Raw genomic sequence first — 19498 nt, 5'->3', positions numbered from 1 at the left:
GTACCCCAAATTTTACGTATTGAAATGTAATTCCCAAGTTGAAATTTTAAGAAGGCAAGAACTTTTGGAGTGATTGCATCATGAAGTGTCAGGGACCTTAGAAGAATGGGTAAAAATGAAACATAACATTGGAAAAAGGCCAAAAGGCTGAGGATATCCGACCTTGTAGGAAAGTTAACTCTTACTTTATAATTCTCTGCGCTTGCATAAGCGCTGATCTGTGGTGATTAACATATGTTGTATTGCAGCAGGGAATTCAGTGTAGGATTTATTACTAGAGCTCCTTTCTCCTTTGCTCTGGAGCTTTACCTCTTTTTGGTCAGGCAAGAGGAAGGCTTGGAGCTATTAACTCCTTGTGAGCCAGGAAAAAAGTCACAATCAGAGAAAGAAAATCTTTTTAACTTAAGCAAATATGCACAGACATATACACATTCATATACACATATTCTTGGCAGGTCTGGCCACCTACTTAATCCAATACTTTCCCAAGTATTTATTCAGAGATGGGTATGTGTATGTATAAATATGAATGTATGTAAAAATATGTATGTATGTATAAATATGAAAATATACCCATATATATTTGTTGGATGGAGCAAAAGCCCTCATAAGCAAGTTCCATTGAGCAATCACCAATGGATAAAAACCTTCACTCATTCTGTATGAAAAATAAGCTACAACCTTTATTTCTTAGAGGAAGAGAAAACTTCTACATTTTTGTTTCTGAATGAAAAAGTTTGTGAGTATTTATATTTTTCATGGGAGAATAAATCACATGGTTTGCGAAATATTTTTACATTCTAAAAGTTTATCATAAATTGAGTAAGAAATTTCAGTAGGAATGTTTACATGAATTTCATTAAGAGTAGTTATCCAATTAAGCATTTATTCTCTGTTACTAGCTCCAGAAGTTCATTAAGACTTTAAAATAATTATTCTTATGTGATAAGTTAGCATGGTTCTATCGAGGCAAATCACCTGCCTTATGTCTCACTAGTATTGAGGTTTTGTATAGATATATCCAGTCAATGTTTCAACTTCTGTCCTTGAACCCACAATAAATTCTTCACTCTCAGTTTATCACTTTTAGTTATCAAACAATGATTTTACACCCAGCCCAGAAAGAAAGTCTTCCCTGATAACAAATCTGTTCCAAGCCTGCTTTCACTCCTAGTACAACTAGCCAGAGACACATGAAAGTTTACAGAGCCCTAATTATAACCTTCTTACTATAAATGGCTCAAAATTACTTGTATAGATTTCAAATATTTATAGAATCCTTATTAGGAATTTTGAAATCATCTATTTGTCTACATAATAATGCTTCAAAAGAGTGCATCCTTGTTGATCTGTACAATATCTGTCCAACAGGGTGGGATAATGTCCTGAAACTAGTAATGGCAGGAAAGGCATTTATCAATATTAACATTCAAGCCTGAGATGAGATTTCTGAAGGCTATGAAATTTAGAATTTTTCTATCACGGAGCATACATGCCATCTTTAAGAAACTCATCTGCTAGCCTTAGCTTTTCCTAGATGGTTCTGGACACTAGAGCTCCCATAAGTAGGATTAGTGTCTTTCTGAAGTGGTCAGTGGGTAATTGTTTGCCTTATATCATATGAGAAAGGACAAAACAAGGAGGTGCAATCTTTGAAACTACAAAGCAGACTCCCACTAGACATCAAATAGCCTCACATCTTGATCATTTTTTTCCCAGCCACCAGGACAATGAGGAATGAATTCCTGTTTTTCTAAACTCTGGCTAGTCTATGACACTTTCTTATATACAGATGGATATACCTCACTGGCCCAATCTACTGAGTTTCACCTGTCACTATAATTTTTCTCTTGACAATTCTAAAGTGTTAAACTTCTTATTTTTAACCTGATTTTCTGATAGTAGTTCTTATCTGATCCTGGAGTTATTTCCATCTTTCATTCTGAACTCATCGTGAGTCAGAACTGGATATATATATATATATATATATATATCTATATATATATATATATATATATATATAGATATATATATATATATATATATCAGGATCTGAGGGAATGATAGAATATAACATGTGAAAGGCAGGTGTGTAGAATTCACAACTGTCCCTAGCTTCAGGCTTTCACAAGGAGCAGCTTGATAATCTCAGCACTTTTAGCCATGGCTTTAACAATAGTTTGCTTGCGAACATATTGCTTCACTGAGGTAATATTTTGGAGTTTTTCAGGACTTATCCTAAGCAAAAGGAGTAAGGAGAATAGCAAGCCCTTCTTAGTTTAATAGGATAAACTTTCTGGACAAGCTGACTTTTTGTCTTCTCTCAGATCACTATATACAAGTAACGGTTCTACCTTAAGTAGTGGAGGGCTTGACTTTATGCTGCAGTCTCTTTATCTAGATGGTAAGTAATGATATAGAGGAAGCCACTGATGCTAGAAGGTCTGTATTTGTCAACTCATTTAACTAAATTCAGTTTTTAAAGCATCTTTGAACAGTATTCCCTGTTCTGTTTAGTGGTCAGAGGAACTATACACACAGTATAGGGCACTGTATATCTAAAATAAGCTGTTCCAAGTTTATTTCAACACTACGAGAACATGAGATGACCTTGATGTTGGGACTCAAGTCAGTTCATTTCCTCTATGTCACCATTTCTGATCCACTGTCTAGATTATGACAGAAGACATTCAGCTTCTAAGAAACAGTCTTCTGCAAACATTCTATATGTTGACCATCCCCCCTACATTGTTACTCTTTTTGTAAGCAGCATTAGAATAAAAAAAGATGGTTCATTCACTCTCACCAAAATAAAGAGCTCATTCATGGATCACCCATTAGAGGACCAGAGGACTCTCATAGCCCTGTTTCTGTTAAGAACTTTTTAGAGTGCCTTTGTGACATGTCAACACTGAGTGAGTTGCATAGTCTTTCCAGGGAACATTTCTTAAATGTAGTTTTTCTTTGGAAAAATCTGGGGGCAATGTTTTACCTGCAATCATTCTCATGTGGGACTTGTTTTTAAAAAGTGTCGAGGACTTATAGAAAATTTCTCTATACATTCACCTCAAGTCAGTTTCCCCCATTTTATATATCAACAGAACATTGTCAAAACAGAAACTATAACCTGTGCTTAAACAAACTCCAGGTTTCTGGACTTTTTAGTTTTTCCTTAGTATTTTTTAATCCCAACTTCTAATTGTAGCAGCTTTCTGTATTACATTTGTTTTCTTTTTTTCGTTTGTTTGTTTTGTTTTGTTTTGTTTTTTTTCATTCTGATGTGAGATTCTTTTCAGAATCTATACTCAGTCATTGTTTGGGATGATTAACTTTATAATTAACTGTATACAACCCAGAATCATCTGGAAAAAGACTCTTAGTGAGGAAGGTGCTAAATCAAGTTGGCCTATGGACATGTCTGTGAGGGGTTAACTTAATTGTTAGCTGACATGAAAAAACCCATCACATAATGGGCAGCACTGTTTCCTAAGCAGGGCCATGGGTATGAGAGAAGAAAGTAAGCAAGGAAACATTTCCCTTCTCTTGTCCCTGCCACTGTGACTTTTCCACAATGATGGCCTGCCACCAGCGCTGTGAACTGGAATGAGTCCCTTTCACACCCATGTTGCTCTTTTAAAGGTGTTTCATCAGACAACAGAAATGAGATTATGATAGCTACATGTTGTCTAAGTTCATCCAACCTTGGTTACAGTGTCAGTGCTTTGCTCTTTTGTTCTATGCAACCAGCACACTTCATTCCAGCAGTTATTGCTCTCGATGAACAATCTACTCTTAGATGGATAAGAGAATATGTTAAAGTGTTCTTCCTTCACCTTTATCAAGGACATAGAGAACATAAGCCTCTTCCTCAAATCATTTTTCCTCATTCCTTCAGAGCAAAAACATTTAGACTAAATTTGCCTGAACTAGAAAAGCAGCTGAATTTTCTCTAAAATCAATACAGTGTATCCACAATATCCACACTGAAATGTACAAAAATCTCTTGATATTTAATACCTAATATGTTAGTCATTCTGTCTTTTCTATCGCCCAAAGATTGTCCTTAGGCCACAACCTTTAAAGTGCAAAGTTCTGTAGACCCCATAGAAAAACTGGAAGGGGCATATTGATCAGTCAGGGCAATTATGATGTATGATGAGAGATTCCACTTGGAAGTTCATTGTAGCAGAACTACTAAGGATGAGATGAAAAGGTTGTCTCTTTAAAGTGCATATAAACACCAGCATTTAATCGCTTTCTGTTTTGTTTTATTTGCTTTGAGACTGGGTATCATAGATCCAAGTCTGCCTTCAAATTTCTTTTGTAGCTAAGGCTGGTCTTGAACTCCTGAGCTTCTTGCCTCTACCTTTCAAGAGCTAGGATTACAGGCATGCACAATCATGCCTGGCTTAGTTGTTTCTTAAAAAATTCCTTTGAATATAACATTTACTTCTTCATTAACCAATGTCAATTCACATGCACTCTTTTCACTATGGTTATAAAACACTGGAAGACAATTACTTCTGAGAAGATACAAGTTTGTGTTCACAAAAAAGGAAGGAAGTTGTGAGGCAAATTTAGTTTACTGAGTTGGCTTTTTAACTGAGTGAAAAGATGTGTGATAGCTGAAAAAATTAAATTATAGCTTTATTTTAAAACATTTATTATAGTTATATAGTATTGAAAGATTACCTAGAGAAAACACACAGTTAAAAACTACCATTTGTAGTACAGTTTACTAGTGAGCCATTTTTGGTTAAATTTGAGTTTGGGTTTGACATTGCTGCATAATAAATCTTTCTCACTTCAGATCTTACTGAAAAGAGTTTGAAATTTCTAATAAGCATTAGACTGGAATTTAACTAAAACTTCTTTGAAGTAAATAATTTTTCTCAATAAATTTATACAATAAACAGAATGGTATGTAAACATTTTAACCAAGAGATGAGAACATCTAGATTTTGAGTTCATTAATTAGTGATTGGGTCAACAACACATTGAGGCTAAAACAAGAGCAGCAGTTTTTCTAATATGTAGTAGCAATTTGCCCTGATGATCTCCAACACTTCTCTTCTTAAAAAGTGGGTTTTATTAATGAAAACCTGATCTGATTTCATCATCTTCTAATATTCTCAGTTATAAAAATGATTCTACTTCTCAAGACAATGTATTTTCACAAATGACTCCAATATTTGTACCTACTTACCCCTCTGGGAAGAGGATAACCAGCCTTTGCAATGCTCTTTTGAAATTACCTACTATACTTTCTAATCTTTCCCAAATGTGCATGAGGAGTGTGCTCACAGGTCCACTTGTTTATCTTCCTGCTGTGCTCCTATACCTGTTTTGCTCAGAGAAGAAGAAGAGACAGAGCAGATGTTTCTACAAGTTCATGTGAAGTTGATCCTAGCAACTGCCCCAGTTTTGGTCCATGACTGAATGATACTTTCCCAGGTCATCCTGTAAAAGAGTCATCCTAGGAAGTTCCTTCAAAATTAGCAATTCCTGTGATCTTTTCAGTCACATCTCTCAGCTGAGCATCAGCATATTCCTCATTTCTTCTGTTGGCAACAGTAGTCCTCAGCTAGTTTACAGCCTTAATTTCTTTACTCATCTCTTACTACATTCCAGGAGATTTCTTACACTATGGCTAAGTCATTAGCCATGTGTAATGGGGGACCTCATGTCAAAGCAAAAGCTAATGTCAGACTTCCTGCTAAGCAGATCATCTGAACATAAGGACATTTTCTTCTAGACTCTTCAGTAGCTGTTATGTACAATAATTATAGTATTTTAAATACTTACTATATATATTTAGTCTTAAACTCACATCAAATATTTGAAATATGTATCTCATTATGCTTAAACAATATGTAATGAAAACCAAATATTGTCCTTACATGAAATTCTCAATTGTGTTATCATCTGTTCTAGCTCATTAAGATAAAAAAGAAATACTAATTTGGCAGAAGTAAAAGTCTATATATTTTAATTTATCCATAAAATGGGTCAAGGAATCATTATTAATATTCAATACGCTACTAAAACACGATTTTTAGCTGTTTTTTGTTTGCTTGTTTACTTCATTCTATTCATTGTTGGCATGTAGCAAGACTGCAGTGACTACACTTCAGCTCTGAACTATGATGATGAACATATCCACATTGTATGCTATTTAGTTTATCCTGAGTTGAAATTCATGCTTTCTTAGAAGAAAATCCAATGATATAGATGTTTCTATTTCCTTGGCTCAAAAGGATTTTGATCTGAAGCTGAAAGCAGAGAACTGGAATCTTTCTTCTTCCTCCATGTCCTATCTGTCTCATTTCCTTTGTCCTCACAGCAATCCTATTTTCTCTCTTTTATATGTAACCAGATTGTGCTAGTTGGTTTTATGTAAATTTGATGAGTCTAGAGTCATCAGAAGCGCAACTGAGAAAATACCTCTGTAAGATCTGGCTATAGATAAGCCTGTAGAACATTTTCTTAGTTTGTAATTGATATGCAAAGACCCAAATTGTGGGTAGTACGGTCCACTCCTGGGTTGGTGGTGCTTGGGTCTATAATAAAGAAAGCAAACAATCCTTGATGAACAAGCCAGTAAGCAGTACTCCTCCATGGCTTCTATATCAGTTCCTGTATTTAAGTTTCTGCTCTGTGTGAGTTATTGCTGTTATCAATACTTGTAATGATGAACTGTTACATGGAACTGTGAGTGAAATAGTTTCATTCCTCCTCATGTTGCTTTTGGTCATGGTCTTTCACCAGAGCAATGGTTAATCCTTACAAAAACATAGACCAGCTTGCCATCTTCAATGACTTTTTGATATTCTTATCCCTTTCTCTGGGTCAATAATTACACTAGCTAGCTTTAATAGTAGAAAGAGTTCGAAAGAAAGAAAATACCAATTCATAATCAACAAAAATAGAATTCCAACCATTATTTTCTCTCTAGAAATATTGAGCATTTATTTACCATCATAGAGAAAATACAGACATTATCATTTCTTTATTCCTGTACTGTGATCATCACTTACAGTACTTGTTATCAGGAAGTTACATGTAGAGGACATTTGTGTTTTATTTCATTCTATTTTTCTTACAAAGTGGCTGATCAGCTCAAAGTTCATATCAAATATGGCTTTATTTTGCTTCTTCTTAAAAGGAACAAAATGGCCCAACTCATTACACTCATCGGACCACAGTGTATCCTGTCAGAGCCATCATCAAAGGCAATATTGCTAATCAACTGTAAAAGTGTTTGCTAGCTCTATTATTAACTTAGTACTGATTATGTAGCATTTACTTGCCTGTATCACTGTAACCTTATGCAATGTGATCTCTGGGAGAGAACAAAAGCATTCTGGGTAATTAGAAGCATGATGTTAAGTTAAAGTCAGTGTATCTTTCTCATATAATTGAGTGCCGTTACCTCTCAAAGCTTATGGCTTTACTACATGCAAATGAGAATTGAGGAGATTAATATAGATCTCAGAAGTTCTTGACTTTATGTATTTCCTATGAACTTCACCAAATGACATTTAACTGCTGATATGAGAGCTCTAGAAGGGAATTGAAACTACATTTATATTCCTAACTTCATATAGTCCCCAACCATAAAGGAAAGGTCATTGTCTCCCAGCATGTTCTCAGTGTGAGGTGGGAAACATAGAGAATCAATAGACTAAGAGCGATCTGAGTTAACGGAGTCATGCACTTAGAGAATAGCTGGAATGAAATACCCCAGAGTCTTTGATTTTTTCCTTTTAAGATTCTTTAATTTTTGAATCAGTTTAGTTTCTGCACAATTTGGTGATATCTTTTTAAAAAGACAGGCTTGTCAAAGAAACAACACTTTCTGTAATCTGACCCCATATCTTCAAAGTTCTCTCTCTTTCTCTCTCCCCCTCTCTGTCTCTATGTCTGTCTCTCTCTCCCTCCTTCCTTCTCTTTCTTCTTCCCTCACTCTCTTCCTCCCCATCATAGGTGCTATGGATTAATATCCAGAGCCTTATAAATATTGAGTAAATGCTCTGTCACTAATTAACACTCTATCTTAAAGTTTGTCTTTGAAGTTGCAGTAAAAATATTGACCTTCAGAAAATAAGATGTAGAAGGATATATAGAAAATGTGGACAGGACTCACTCTATTAAAAATAAGGTTATGGTGTGCACCTACCTAAAAGACTTTCCTATAGTTCCTGTTTCTTTACTTGTGGAAGAAATAGCTGTTTCTCAAGGCTCAGGCTAGAGGCACATGCTCTGTAGGTGTCCTAGAGACCAGAACAATAATATGTTTTTGGCACATCTTTATTCTGTACAGGGAATGGATTTAAATTTAAGAGAATACAAGCTTCCTATTATTAAATGCAGCAATTTATACTATTAAAAGACTTCATTGGGAGTATTAGTCTTAAATAGTAATGTACTGTTTATAAGGGTTTTTTATTTTATTTTATTTTATTTTTTATTTTTTTTGGTTTCTGCTTTATGTGCCTTTTCTCTTTCATAATTGTGAATCAAAAGTTCCAGGTCCAGAGTGATATTCAGAAATAGCTGATATACCTGATTTTTCCATTGTTTTATTGGATATATTTATTTATTTATTTATTTATTTATTTATTTATTTATTTATTAAACTTTATTTTAAAAAAACAAAGATAAAAGAAAAAAATTTAAACATTTTTGCATAAATGTATACAAATAGAATTCTGTCAGTGCTTGGCTTTTTTTTTTTTCTTTTTTATAAGGTTTGATACTCTGTATTAAGGTCTTACTAGTTACAATGAGCAAAAAGAACATGTAAAACAGGATGTAACCCGGAAATTAGTCAATGTTTTCTTGGTGTGTAAGGATTGAGCATGACGGGTTTTTTTTTTTTTTTTTTTTTGTTTGTTTTTTTTGTTTTGTTTTCTTTTTTTCTTGAACTTCACACAGTCTGTGAGTTGTTTCTGGGGCAGTCCGAGCCTCTGGGTTTAGCATCCCAATATCAGTGACTGCATATTATGTCTGTTCTTTTGTGACTGGGTTATCTCACTCAGGATGATATTCTCTAGATGCAACTATTTTCTTAAGAATTTGGTTAAATCATTGTTTCTGATGGCTGAGTAGTACTCCATTGTGTAAATGTACCACAATTTTTGTATCCATTCATCGACTGAAGGACATCTGGATTCTTTCCAGCTCCTGGCTATTATAAATAGAGCTGCTATGAACATTGTGGTGCATGTATCTTTGTTGTATATTGGAGTGTCTCTGGGGTATATGCCAAGAAGTGGAATAGCTGGATCTTCAGGTAGTACTATGTCCAATTTTCTGAGGAATCGTCAGACTGATTTCCAGAGTGGTTGTACCAGTTTACAACTCCACCAACAGTGGAGAAGTGTTCCTTATAAGGGTTTTTTTAAATAGTGGCATCAAATCAGGGGCCTCAGTGGCAAGAAAGGGTATATAGTTAGCCCCCCCTGAACTACGCAGATGCATTCAGGCTACATACCCCACACAGTCCAATATGCACAAGCACAAGACTTGACCCATATGAACCATGACAGACACCAATTTAAGATTTTAAGCCTAAAGTCTACAAACATCTGTGCAAGTTATTTCACTAATCAGGATTTAGGAATAGGGCATTTCCTTAGGAGCATGACTTTGTCATATATTTTCCTACTTCCATTGGTTGGGGTATTCAACGATAGCAGGGGATTGTCCTTGTCTAATATTCATGTCTTCACGATGGGACTACCAGGATGAAACTTGTGTCTCTTAACTTGCCAACCAGGATGTCAGGTACCTACACATATAGCTTTTCCAAGTAGTATGTCAGTGACCAGGGAGGTATTGGGAACTTACACTTTACTAGACCACTACTCAAAATAGTAGTCTTATTTCAAATAGTTTTATATATTGGAGTAAGTGTCTCTTGTTGGAGTCCATACCAGAAGCAGTTTTTACATAACAGTTTATACATAGGTTCAGGAAGTGCACTTGGGTGGTGGGTTTAGATCCAAACTTATTGTGAGTAACTATACAAAAGAGTTATACTGACTTCTATGGTGATTGGTTTCCAAGAGCCCAGAACATAACAGAATATGTAATCAATCTTGGCATTAGAAAGTTTCCTAGTAATAGTAGAAACATATGAGAAAGTTTCCTTTATAATAGAAGGATTTACCTAAGTCTCAACACATTAAAGTTTTAAAAAATGTTTAAAAGTCTCAAATTAGGACTTCTGAATGAGAGTGTCAAAGTTTTTATACTTCTCATAAAAAGAATAAGAAGTATATGTCCCTAAATTTCAGCTAATCATCTTCCCTTTGTTATCAATTTTGAAAGCACAGTAATAAAATGCAATAAATACAAACTGTTACCTAAAACAATCAAATATGTGGTGAGGAAAGCTCTCTCAGAGGTACGAGCAAATAAATAAACACATATGAGTCTTACACTTAATGTTTTTCTATCTTAATGAAATGCTATATATTCTATTCCTCTGTCTTCCTATCTTTTAGTTCGAAGAGGCCCTGGCATACTTATATGTACCATATCAGCTTTAGAAGTAAGGTTGAAGCACAGAGGCTGCTTGGAGGTTTAGTCTGTTACTAACCATATGACAAAAATGTCAATTGTGGCCACACATGTAAACAGATTAAATGTCACAAAGCCTCTGACAGGTCCTTTTATCCTCTTTGCTACATAATTGGGAAGCAGGCAGCTTCGTTAACCGTTAATCATGCACTAGAGTAGAGTAGACCCAGGTAGACATTGAAATGAACAGTGACATCACTAATTTCCATAATACCTCTACAAGTTTTCTCTCTCTGAGAGTTTTCTTTGTTCCACATCCTCACCAGGATGAGCTGCCACTTGCTTTATTGATCTTAGTCATTCTGACAGGTGTAAGATAAAATCTCAAAGTAATTTTGATTTGCATGTCCCTGATGACTAAAGATGTTGAACATCTCTTTAAAGATTTCTCAGCTATTTGAGTTTTCTCCTCTGAGAATTATTTTAAGACATGTTTTAAGACATTACTCATTTTTTTTACATTGGGTCATTTGTTTTCTTCATATCTAGTGTTCGGAGTTCATTATATATTTGGGATATTAGCCCTTTATCGAATGCATAGTTGTTAAAAACCTTCCATTCTGTAGGCTACCACTTTGTACAAATCGTAGTGACCCTTGCTGGGCAAAAATTTCATGAGGTCTAATCTGTTTGTTGTTGTTGTGTGGGTTTTGTTTTGTTTTATTTTATTCATAATATCTGCACTATTGGTGCCCTACTCAGAAAGGTTTTTCCTGCACCAATGAATTCAAGGCTGATCCCCATTTTCTTTTATATCAAATTCAAAGTGTGTTGCAGGATATTTGATCATACTGTAAACTTTTATTTACCGTCAAAACCTGTTTCTCGTTGTGGTGTGGTTCAGCTCTATAACATACCTTTAATCCCAGCATTAGCGAGGCACATGCCTTTATTTTTAAACAATGAGAGTAAATTTATAGGAGGAAACAGCCATGTTTGAAATTTATGTCTAATTGAGTGAAAAAGTGATGAATCAGAGAAAGACCTGACAATAGTACATGCCCAACTCCATGAGAAGATAATTTAAGAAAGCAGCAATTGTGTGCAGACACACACACACACACACACACACACACACACACATACACACACACATACACAGGAGGGGGGGCAGAGAGTTACCAGAATAGTTACAGAGAAACAGTTTGCAGAGAGAGAGAAAGAGAACAAGCTAGACTCAGGTGAAGATAAAACAAGAAAAAGAGTGAGAAAGAACCAAAAGATTAGAAAGGATTGTCAAAGTTCATATGAGACCAAGCAAAGCAGAGTAGTCCAGGGGAGACTGAGAGAAGCCAGATTAAATCAGTCAACCTGGAGAGAAGTTTGAGCCAGACAGCTGAGTTGAATTAGCAAGCCAGAGTTCAGAAAGGCCTAATTTGGACCCCTGGGGGTTCCCAGAGACTGAGCTACCAACTAAAGAGCATATTCTCACTGGTCTAAGGCCCTTGACACATATGTAGCAGAAGACTACCTTGTCTGGACTAAGTAGGAAAGGATGTACCTAATCTAGTAGAGACTTGATGCCCCAGAGTGGGAGGATACCCAGGGAGGCACCTTCTCATGGAGTTGGGCATGTACTATTTATTGTCAGGTCTTTCTCTGATTCATCACTTTTTCACTTAATTAGACATAAATTTCAAACATGGCTGTTTCCTTGTATAAATTTACTTTCATTGTTTAAAAATAAAGTTATGTGGACAATAACTCTTCCACAGGGACCAGGAGTGGGGCAGCACTTGGGATGTAAAGAAATAAATAAAATAATTCTTTTTATTTTACAAAAAAGAAGAAATTGGAAGGGTGAATTTATTCAACAGGAAATCTCAAAGGCTTAAATCATTCTAGGCTTAAGTGAGATTGTATGGTGGCTAGAAAACTCTAGGACTGGGCCTACTTTACCAAAGGGGAGAAGCAATTCTCAGAGACAAAAATTGCATCAGGCAAAAAAAAAAGTTACTTTTACAAATGGGCAACCATGTCTTGTTCCCAATTTTAATGGAATTGCTCTTATATTTTTCTCCATTTAAGATGATACATTGTCTATGGATTTGCTGTAAACTGCCTTTATTATGTTTCTTCATTATGCTTAGGTATATCTCTTGTATCCTGAACCTATCTAGTACTTTGTTTCATGAAGGGGTGTTGGATTTTGTTACTGGACTTAACAAAGTCTCATTTGTACTGAGATGATCATGGCTTTATTCTTTCAGTTGTTCATATGGCATAATAATCCACATTACACCGGTGGATTTTCACATATTGAACCATCCTCGTATCTCTGGGGATGAAGCCTACTTGATCATGGAGGATGATCTTTCGACATGTTCTAGATCTGGTTTGTGATTATTTTAATTAAATATAGTTGCATCTATATGCAAGTGGGAAATTGGTCTGTAACTCTCTCTTTGTTGAGTCCTTATGTGGATTAGGTATCAGGGTAACTGTAGCCTCATAAAACAAATTAGGCATTGTTCCTTCTGTTTTTATTTTGTGGAAAACTTGAGGAATATTGATGTTAACTCTTCTTTGCAAGTTTTGTAGAATTCTACACTAAAACTCTCTGGCCTCAGAATTTTGTTGTTGTTGTTATTAGAAGATATTAAGGACTTCTTCTATTTCATGAAGGGTTATAGTTTTTAAATGTTTTATCTGGTCTTGGTTTAATTTTGCCAAGTGATACCTGTTGAAAAAAATATCCATTATTTTTTTGATTTTCCAATTTGGTGGATTTAGAGATTTTTAACGTATATCTTCTGATTCTTTGGATTACCTCCCTGTCTATTGTTATGTTTCTTCCCCTTCCATTTCTGATTTGGTTAATTTGGATATCCTTTCCTCTACTTTTTAGTTAATGTGAATAAGGGTTTGTTGATCTTATTGGTTTTCTCAAGGAATCAACTCTTTGTTTCATTGATTCCTTTTATTATTCTTTTGTTTACATTTTATTGGTTTTAGAGCCACATTAGATTATGTCCTGTCTTCTACTCCTTTTCTGTGTGGTTTCTGTTGAGGTCCTCCCACCCCACCTACCCACCTTCCAGCATAGCTGTATCCATTTATTCTGTGCCTGTCAGCTATTTCATACTGTTGCTGTAATTTACCTGCCAGTTATTGACACAGAGAAAAACTTCACTCTGAGAAGTGGCTTCCTGCCCACTTCCCCTGGTATGTTTTATAGGTTCTGTATGGGGTTTGCTAATCTTAGGACTTTCCACAAAGCTTGAAGTAGGACCCATCGAAATAAAGATCAAAAGGAACTGTTATGTCTAAAATGGCTTGAGTCATAGATGGTCATCAGCCAACACTTCCTGCACTTGCTTATGAGTTCATTGTGGTTTTTTTTTTTTTTTTTTTTTTTTCCTTTATAAACCTGCTCCGAGACATGTTGATGTCACAGTTCAGATAATTCTAAGCTATGTCCCTGATCTGATCAGCACTTCGTTGTATGTTTAATAATCCATCCCTGTCTGACTGAAATAAGTGTTCATGTGCTTTGTGGAGCAACTCTCAGACCCCAATGTTTCCTTCGTTTTATCCTAGAGCTTGCAGGTGTGATGTTATGTTGTTAGTATGAAATTACTCCAGTTCCTTCATTTGTTTGTTTAACTTTCCTCTTAGAACTGCTTTCATAGTATACCAGAATTTTAATAATTTTGTGTATTCATTTTTGATCAATTTTAGAAAGGTTTTAGTTTCTTTATTTTTTTTTCTTGATTGAGTTTTTATGTAATAGGAAATTTTGTAATCTTTCTGTTTTCGCTGATACCCAGCTTCAATGTGGGGTGGTCTGATAGGATGCAAGAAGGCACTTCAGGTGTTTTAAAACTTGCTTTGTTTCTTCGTGAAATGTCAGTTTTGAAGTATCATGAGGTGTAGAGAAGAAGGTGTATTATTTTGTATTTGGGTGAACTGTTCTGTAAATATTTGTTAAGTCTGTTTGGTTTATAAAATGTTTTACCTCCAACATTTCTCTGGTTAGTTTTTGTTTAGATGACCTGCCTATTTGTGAGAGTGGGCTATTGAAATCTCCCGTTCTCAATGTGTGAGGGCCAATATCCAACTTAAGATATAGTGGTGTTTCTTTTACAAACTTGGGTGTTCTTGTGTTTGGGAGATGACATTAAGAATTGAAATATCTTGGATATTTTATCTTTAATGAGAATGTAGTATTCTTCCATATGGGCATAATGTTTTGTGCACTGTTTAAAGTTTACCTTTGTGTTATTCAAATGCGGATTGTTGTGCTTTCATATCTATCTTGTTTCAATCTGGATAAGGCATTGTAATGCTTATGTTAAGAATCTCCTCTCTCAAGTTTCTGTAAACAATAGTTACCACTTATTCTCTCCCTTGTCAATAAAAGCTGATCATCCAATGGTTGGGCAGAAGAGAATAGGGTGGGACATTTGCCAGCCAAGGAGAGGGGAGGGAGGAAGGAGAAGAGAAAGAGAGACAGCCATTAGAAGAAAGGAAGGAGTTCAAGAGAGTTGAGCTGGAGAATGAAGACACAAAATGGATGTATTATGGTAATTTGAGGTGGGAGGTAGGCAGATTAGTTTAGGGAATTAATGTAGATAATTGACTGTCCCAATATTGAGGTAAAGTTTGAAAATAAATCTTGGTTTCTCTGTGTTGTTACTGGGGAATTAGCAAAGATAAAGAAAAACAGCCACTGTATCAATTTATAGCATACATTTATAATAAATTTACAGTTCCCTATATCTTTTAATTTGTTTAGATTCGAAGTATATTTTATTAGATATTAAAATGGCTGCACCAGCTTGCTTCTCAGGTCCATTTTCTTGGAGTACCATTTTCTAATCTTTTATACTGAGGTAACATGTATCTGTTAGGCTCTGTCTATTTACTAGGGAATTGAAAGTACTAATATTGAGAAATTTCAATAAGCAGTCTGTGTTGATGGTTGTTATTTTGCTAGTGTGTAGTGTGTGTGTGTGTGTGTGTGTGTGTGTGTGTGTGTGTGTGTGTGTGTGTATGTTTCCCTTTTTTCATTTTCTGGTCTGGGACTATTTATTCTTAGTGCCTTTTTGGTGGGCTAAATTTCTTTAGGTTTGAGTTTTATTTCTACTGCCTTCTGTACGGCTGAATTTGTAGACCAGTACTACCTAAATTTGGTTTTATCATGAAAGTTCTTATTTTTTCCATGTATTATCATTATAAGTTTTACATCCTATATTGATATGTGCTATAAATGTTGTCTCTTAGGGTCTGTAGAATCTCTGTTTAGGCTCTTCTAGCTTTTACATTTCCATTGAAAAGTTGGGTGTTATTCTAATTTGTCTGTCTTTATATGGTACTTGGTCATTTTCCCTTTCAGCTTTTGATATGTTTTCTTTATTGTCTATGTTTAATATTTTGATTAGTATGTGCTAAGGAGAATTTCTTTTCTGGTTTGGTGTTCTATATGCATGTGGTACATTGATAGACATCTTCTTTAGATTATGGAAAGTTTCTTTTATGATTTTGCTGAGAATATTTTCTTTGCCTTTGACCTGGATTTCTTCACTTTCTCTTTTTATCTATTATTTCAAGATTTGGTCAGTTTATAGTGTTCCAGATTTCTTAGATGCTGTGTCCAAAGTTTTCTTTATTCTTTTCTTTTCTTTTCATTTCTTTTTTTTTTTTTTTTTTTTTGATTGAACAGTTTCTTTAAGGTACTCACTTCTGAATCATTTCTTCAATGCCTGAAATTCTGTTTCACCTCTTATATTCTTTTACCACTTTTAGACCTTGAACTATTTTATTCATTTGCCTCAAGTTTTTCTTTGTGTGTTCATAGATTTCTGTAGTTTATTTTTTCATTTGTATTTTGAAATCTTCTAACATATTCATAAAGGCTTTTTGTCTTGTGCTCCAACTATGTTGCCATACTTGGGACCTACTGTAGTACGGTGGCTGGAAATAGCTGTTAGTAGAGATATATTATTCTGGAAGCTATATAGGTTGTGTGTTTATGTTAGCATCTGTGTTAGGAAAGATTGTAATCCTAGATTTTGATAACTGGTCTTGTCTTTGTTGAGTGGATATTTTATTTCTTGGGTTCTGTTACCTTCTCTGGATCTCAGGAGACAGTAGTCTCTCTCTCTCTCTCTCTCTCTCTCTCTCTCTCTCTCTCTCTCTCTCTCTCTCTCTCCTCTCTCTCTCTCTTTCTCTCACTCTTTCATTTTATTGTCTGGGATAGTTTATTCCTTGTGTTGCCTGAATGAAGAGTCTTCTGGTATCCTGATTTGTGTAGCCACCAAGACTCCAGGTAAAATGCTTATTTAAATATTGGAAACTGATACATAGGAATGGGAATGGAGGGTTTGAAGGAAGGAGGAGAGCTGGGTGTCCTACCAGAATTTTCTTAGTCCCCCGGGAATAGGTGTAGAAAACTAGGAGAGGTCATTGCAGGTGGTCTGCTACAGAGTTGGGGTTGAGACTGTGGAGTGGACCTCGAGCAAAAGAAGAAGAGTCAAGATCTGTAGTTTGCCTGTTTCCCTAGCTCGAGTTATCAAGGATATTCTTGCTAGAGTTGAGAATTGGAGGCTGGGACAAAGCAATGAATAAGGAACAGAGAAGATTTGTCTGATCTACTGGAGATGGAGGCAGGAGAGGGGGGCTTCAGGAATCTGCTGCAGAGGTAGGGATGAGTATGGATGACTTGATTTTGTAGATTAAAATTTAAAATTCTCTTGCTGAACTTGAAGGTAATCTTAAAGATTAAAAACATTTATTTGTTTTTTTTTTCTGTAGCTTATATTTAATATTGCATTTAAGTCCCCAGTAAAAATTTGCTTCTTATGTGTTAGGAACAGGAAAACCACAATAAACTCTTCATCAGGGGCCTAACATGTACTGAGAATTCAGTGCTTGAGGTTACTGAGGAAGACAGGGTTAGCAGACAGCTCCATAACTTCCACACTCAATGCCCAAGCAGCGTTCTGGCTCCCACTCCCAAAAGAACAGTTTATCACCCCCCCACACTGACAAATGCCAAAATCTCTAATTTCTTTTATTTTTAAGGCCTAATCCTAACGTGTGTACTGTCCCTTATGTATATACACTTACTGACTAAGCTTTAATCTCTCTAATCCTAAGATTTTTTTTTTCTACCCTATAATCAAAATTCTGGCATCCACTTGAGTGGAGATCTGAAAGGTGAGTGTGAAACAATACCCTGAGTTACTTGACTCTGGGTAAAGTTGCATCTCCCCAGCACTGTACCATTGTAGAAGGCCCTTTTCATTGCCTCAGATCAGGGATGCACACTGCTAACATGAATGCCACTGATGGTCTTGCCCTTGTCCAGCAGCAGCAGAGTTGATCAGATGTTTCTTCCTATTCTGCATTCTGTATCAAATTCTGAAAGGGACTCACAAGGAAAGCCCACACTTACAGGGAGCATCTGGGCCTTGCTTCCCTGATAAAGGTGCAGAGCAATAAATATAAATTAATTGAAATCTTTCTGTATGAAAGATTTGTCTCTTATCTCCTATTTATTCATTTGGGTTCATCCTTCCTTCTTTCCTTCCTTCCTTCCCTCCCTCCCTCCCTCCCTCCTTTCTTTCTTTCTCTTGTATCAGTCTAAATTCATGGAGAAGTGTTTTACAGTTTTATAACTGAGTTCAATAGATCTGCCTCCGTTTGTGGGTACAAAACTAATGAGCAAAATGCAAAGCTAAAGAAATCAGAGGTTTATTACTTTTGGAAAGTGGGAGAGGATACTAATTATGTGGAAATTGGTGACCCCTTTACACAGGGAAAGTATTAGTATTTTATTGTGTGGCTTAAACATATTCATAAAGCAAAATACAGGGAGCTAAGAATATGTTCCTCCTCCCCCCTCCTTCTCCTCTTCCTATGCTTTTGTGACAGGGTTTTACTATGTAGCACCTAGAAGATCTAGAACTTGCTTCATAAGAGCAGGCTGACTTCAAACTCACAGATTCCTCTGTCTTTTAACTTCAATTTCTAGAATTAAAGGTATGTGTCACTAGCCCTTGCATAATGGATACGTTGTTGGGTGTATTCTTATTAAATTGTGCATTTCTGAACATACTCTAGTCCAGTGTTTTTTTATTTTTTTTTTTCTTTCTCCATTTCTTTTTTTCTTTACCTTTTTTTTTTTTTTTTTTACAATTTTCACTCTCTTTTTTGGTGGAGCAAACTTTGCAAAGTAAGTATATAGGCACACAGAATAGGTACATATATAAAACATCTATAGATCACAAATTATAAAGAATTTATTTGAAAACAATTCATATATATATATATATATATATATATATATATAATTTTTCCATTTATTAAATATTCATGCAGGTTTTCATACTAATGAGACATGCTTATTTTTACATAAATAATTGATTCTTGGCTGAAGAGTGTCTTCAGTGTCATTGCTATAGGTTGATATTTCATATCATACTCATCAATGCTGAGAATGCTGTTATGCATAAGTAAGTAGTACAACACAGGATAAATATGTGTAGAAACATTTTGAATTTTTGTTGGAATTTCTGTCCTAATTCTAAATCAAAATTCACTAAATGGCTATTTATGAATATCAAAACAATTCACTGGTGACTGTTTTTAGTCTAACATTTTAATACAATATAATCCAAAGCTATATTGATGATACATACAGAAGATAGGCAGAAGGAAAAATCTGAATTTTTGTTTTTCCTGATAAAGTTGTTACATTTCTAGAAGAGAAGAAAGATTTATATGTACAGTAAAAGCATTATGCTGCTACCTACTGCGAATTATTATGAGGGCATGCACAAGGGAAAATGCAGGTGTGTGTGCAGAAATAAGGGTGCAGTGAAGTCATGTGACACAGCACAGGTGAGCAACATCAGAAACACTAGCCATTTAGGTGTTTGACACTGAATTAGCTTTTGCCTGTTGC

This window comes from Micromys minutus, assembly GCF_963924665.1.
Source record: "Micromys minutus genome assembly, chromosome: 14".
Taxonomy (NCBI): Eukaryota; Metazoa; Chordata; class Mammalia; order Rodentia; family Muridae; genus Micromys; species Micromys minutus.
This window is presented reverse-complemented; position numbering follows the sequence as displayed.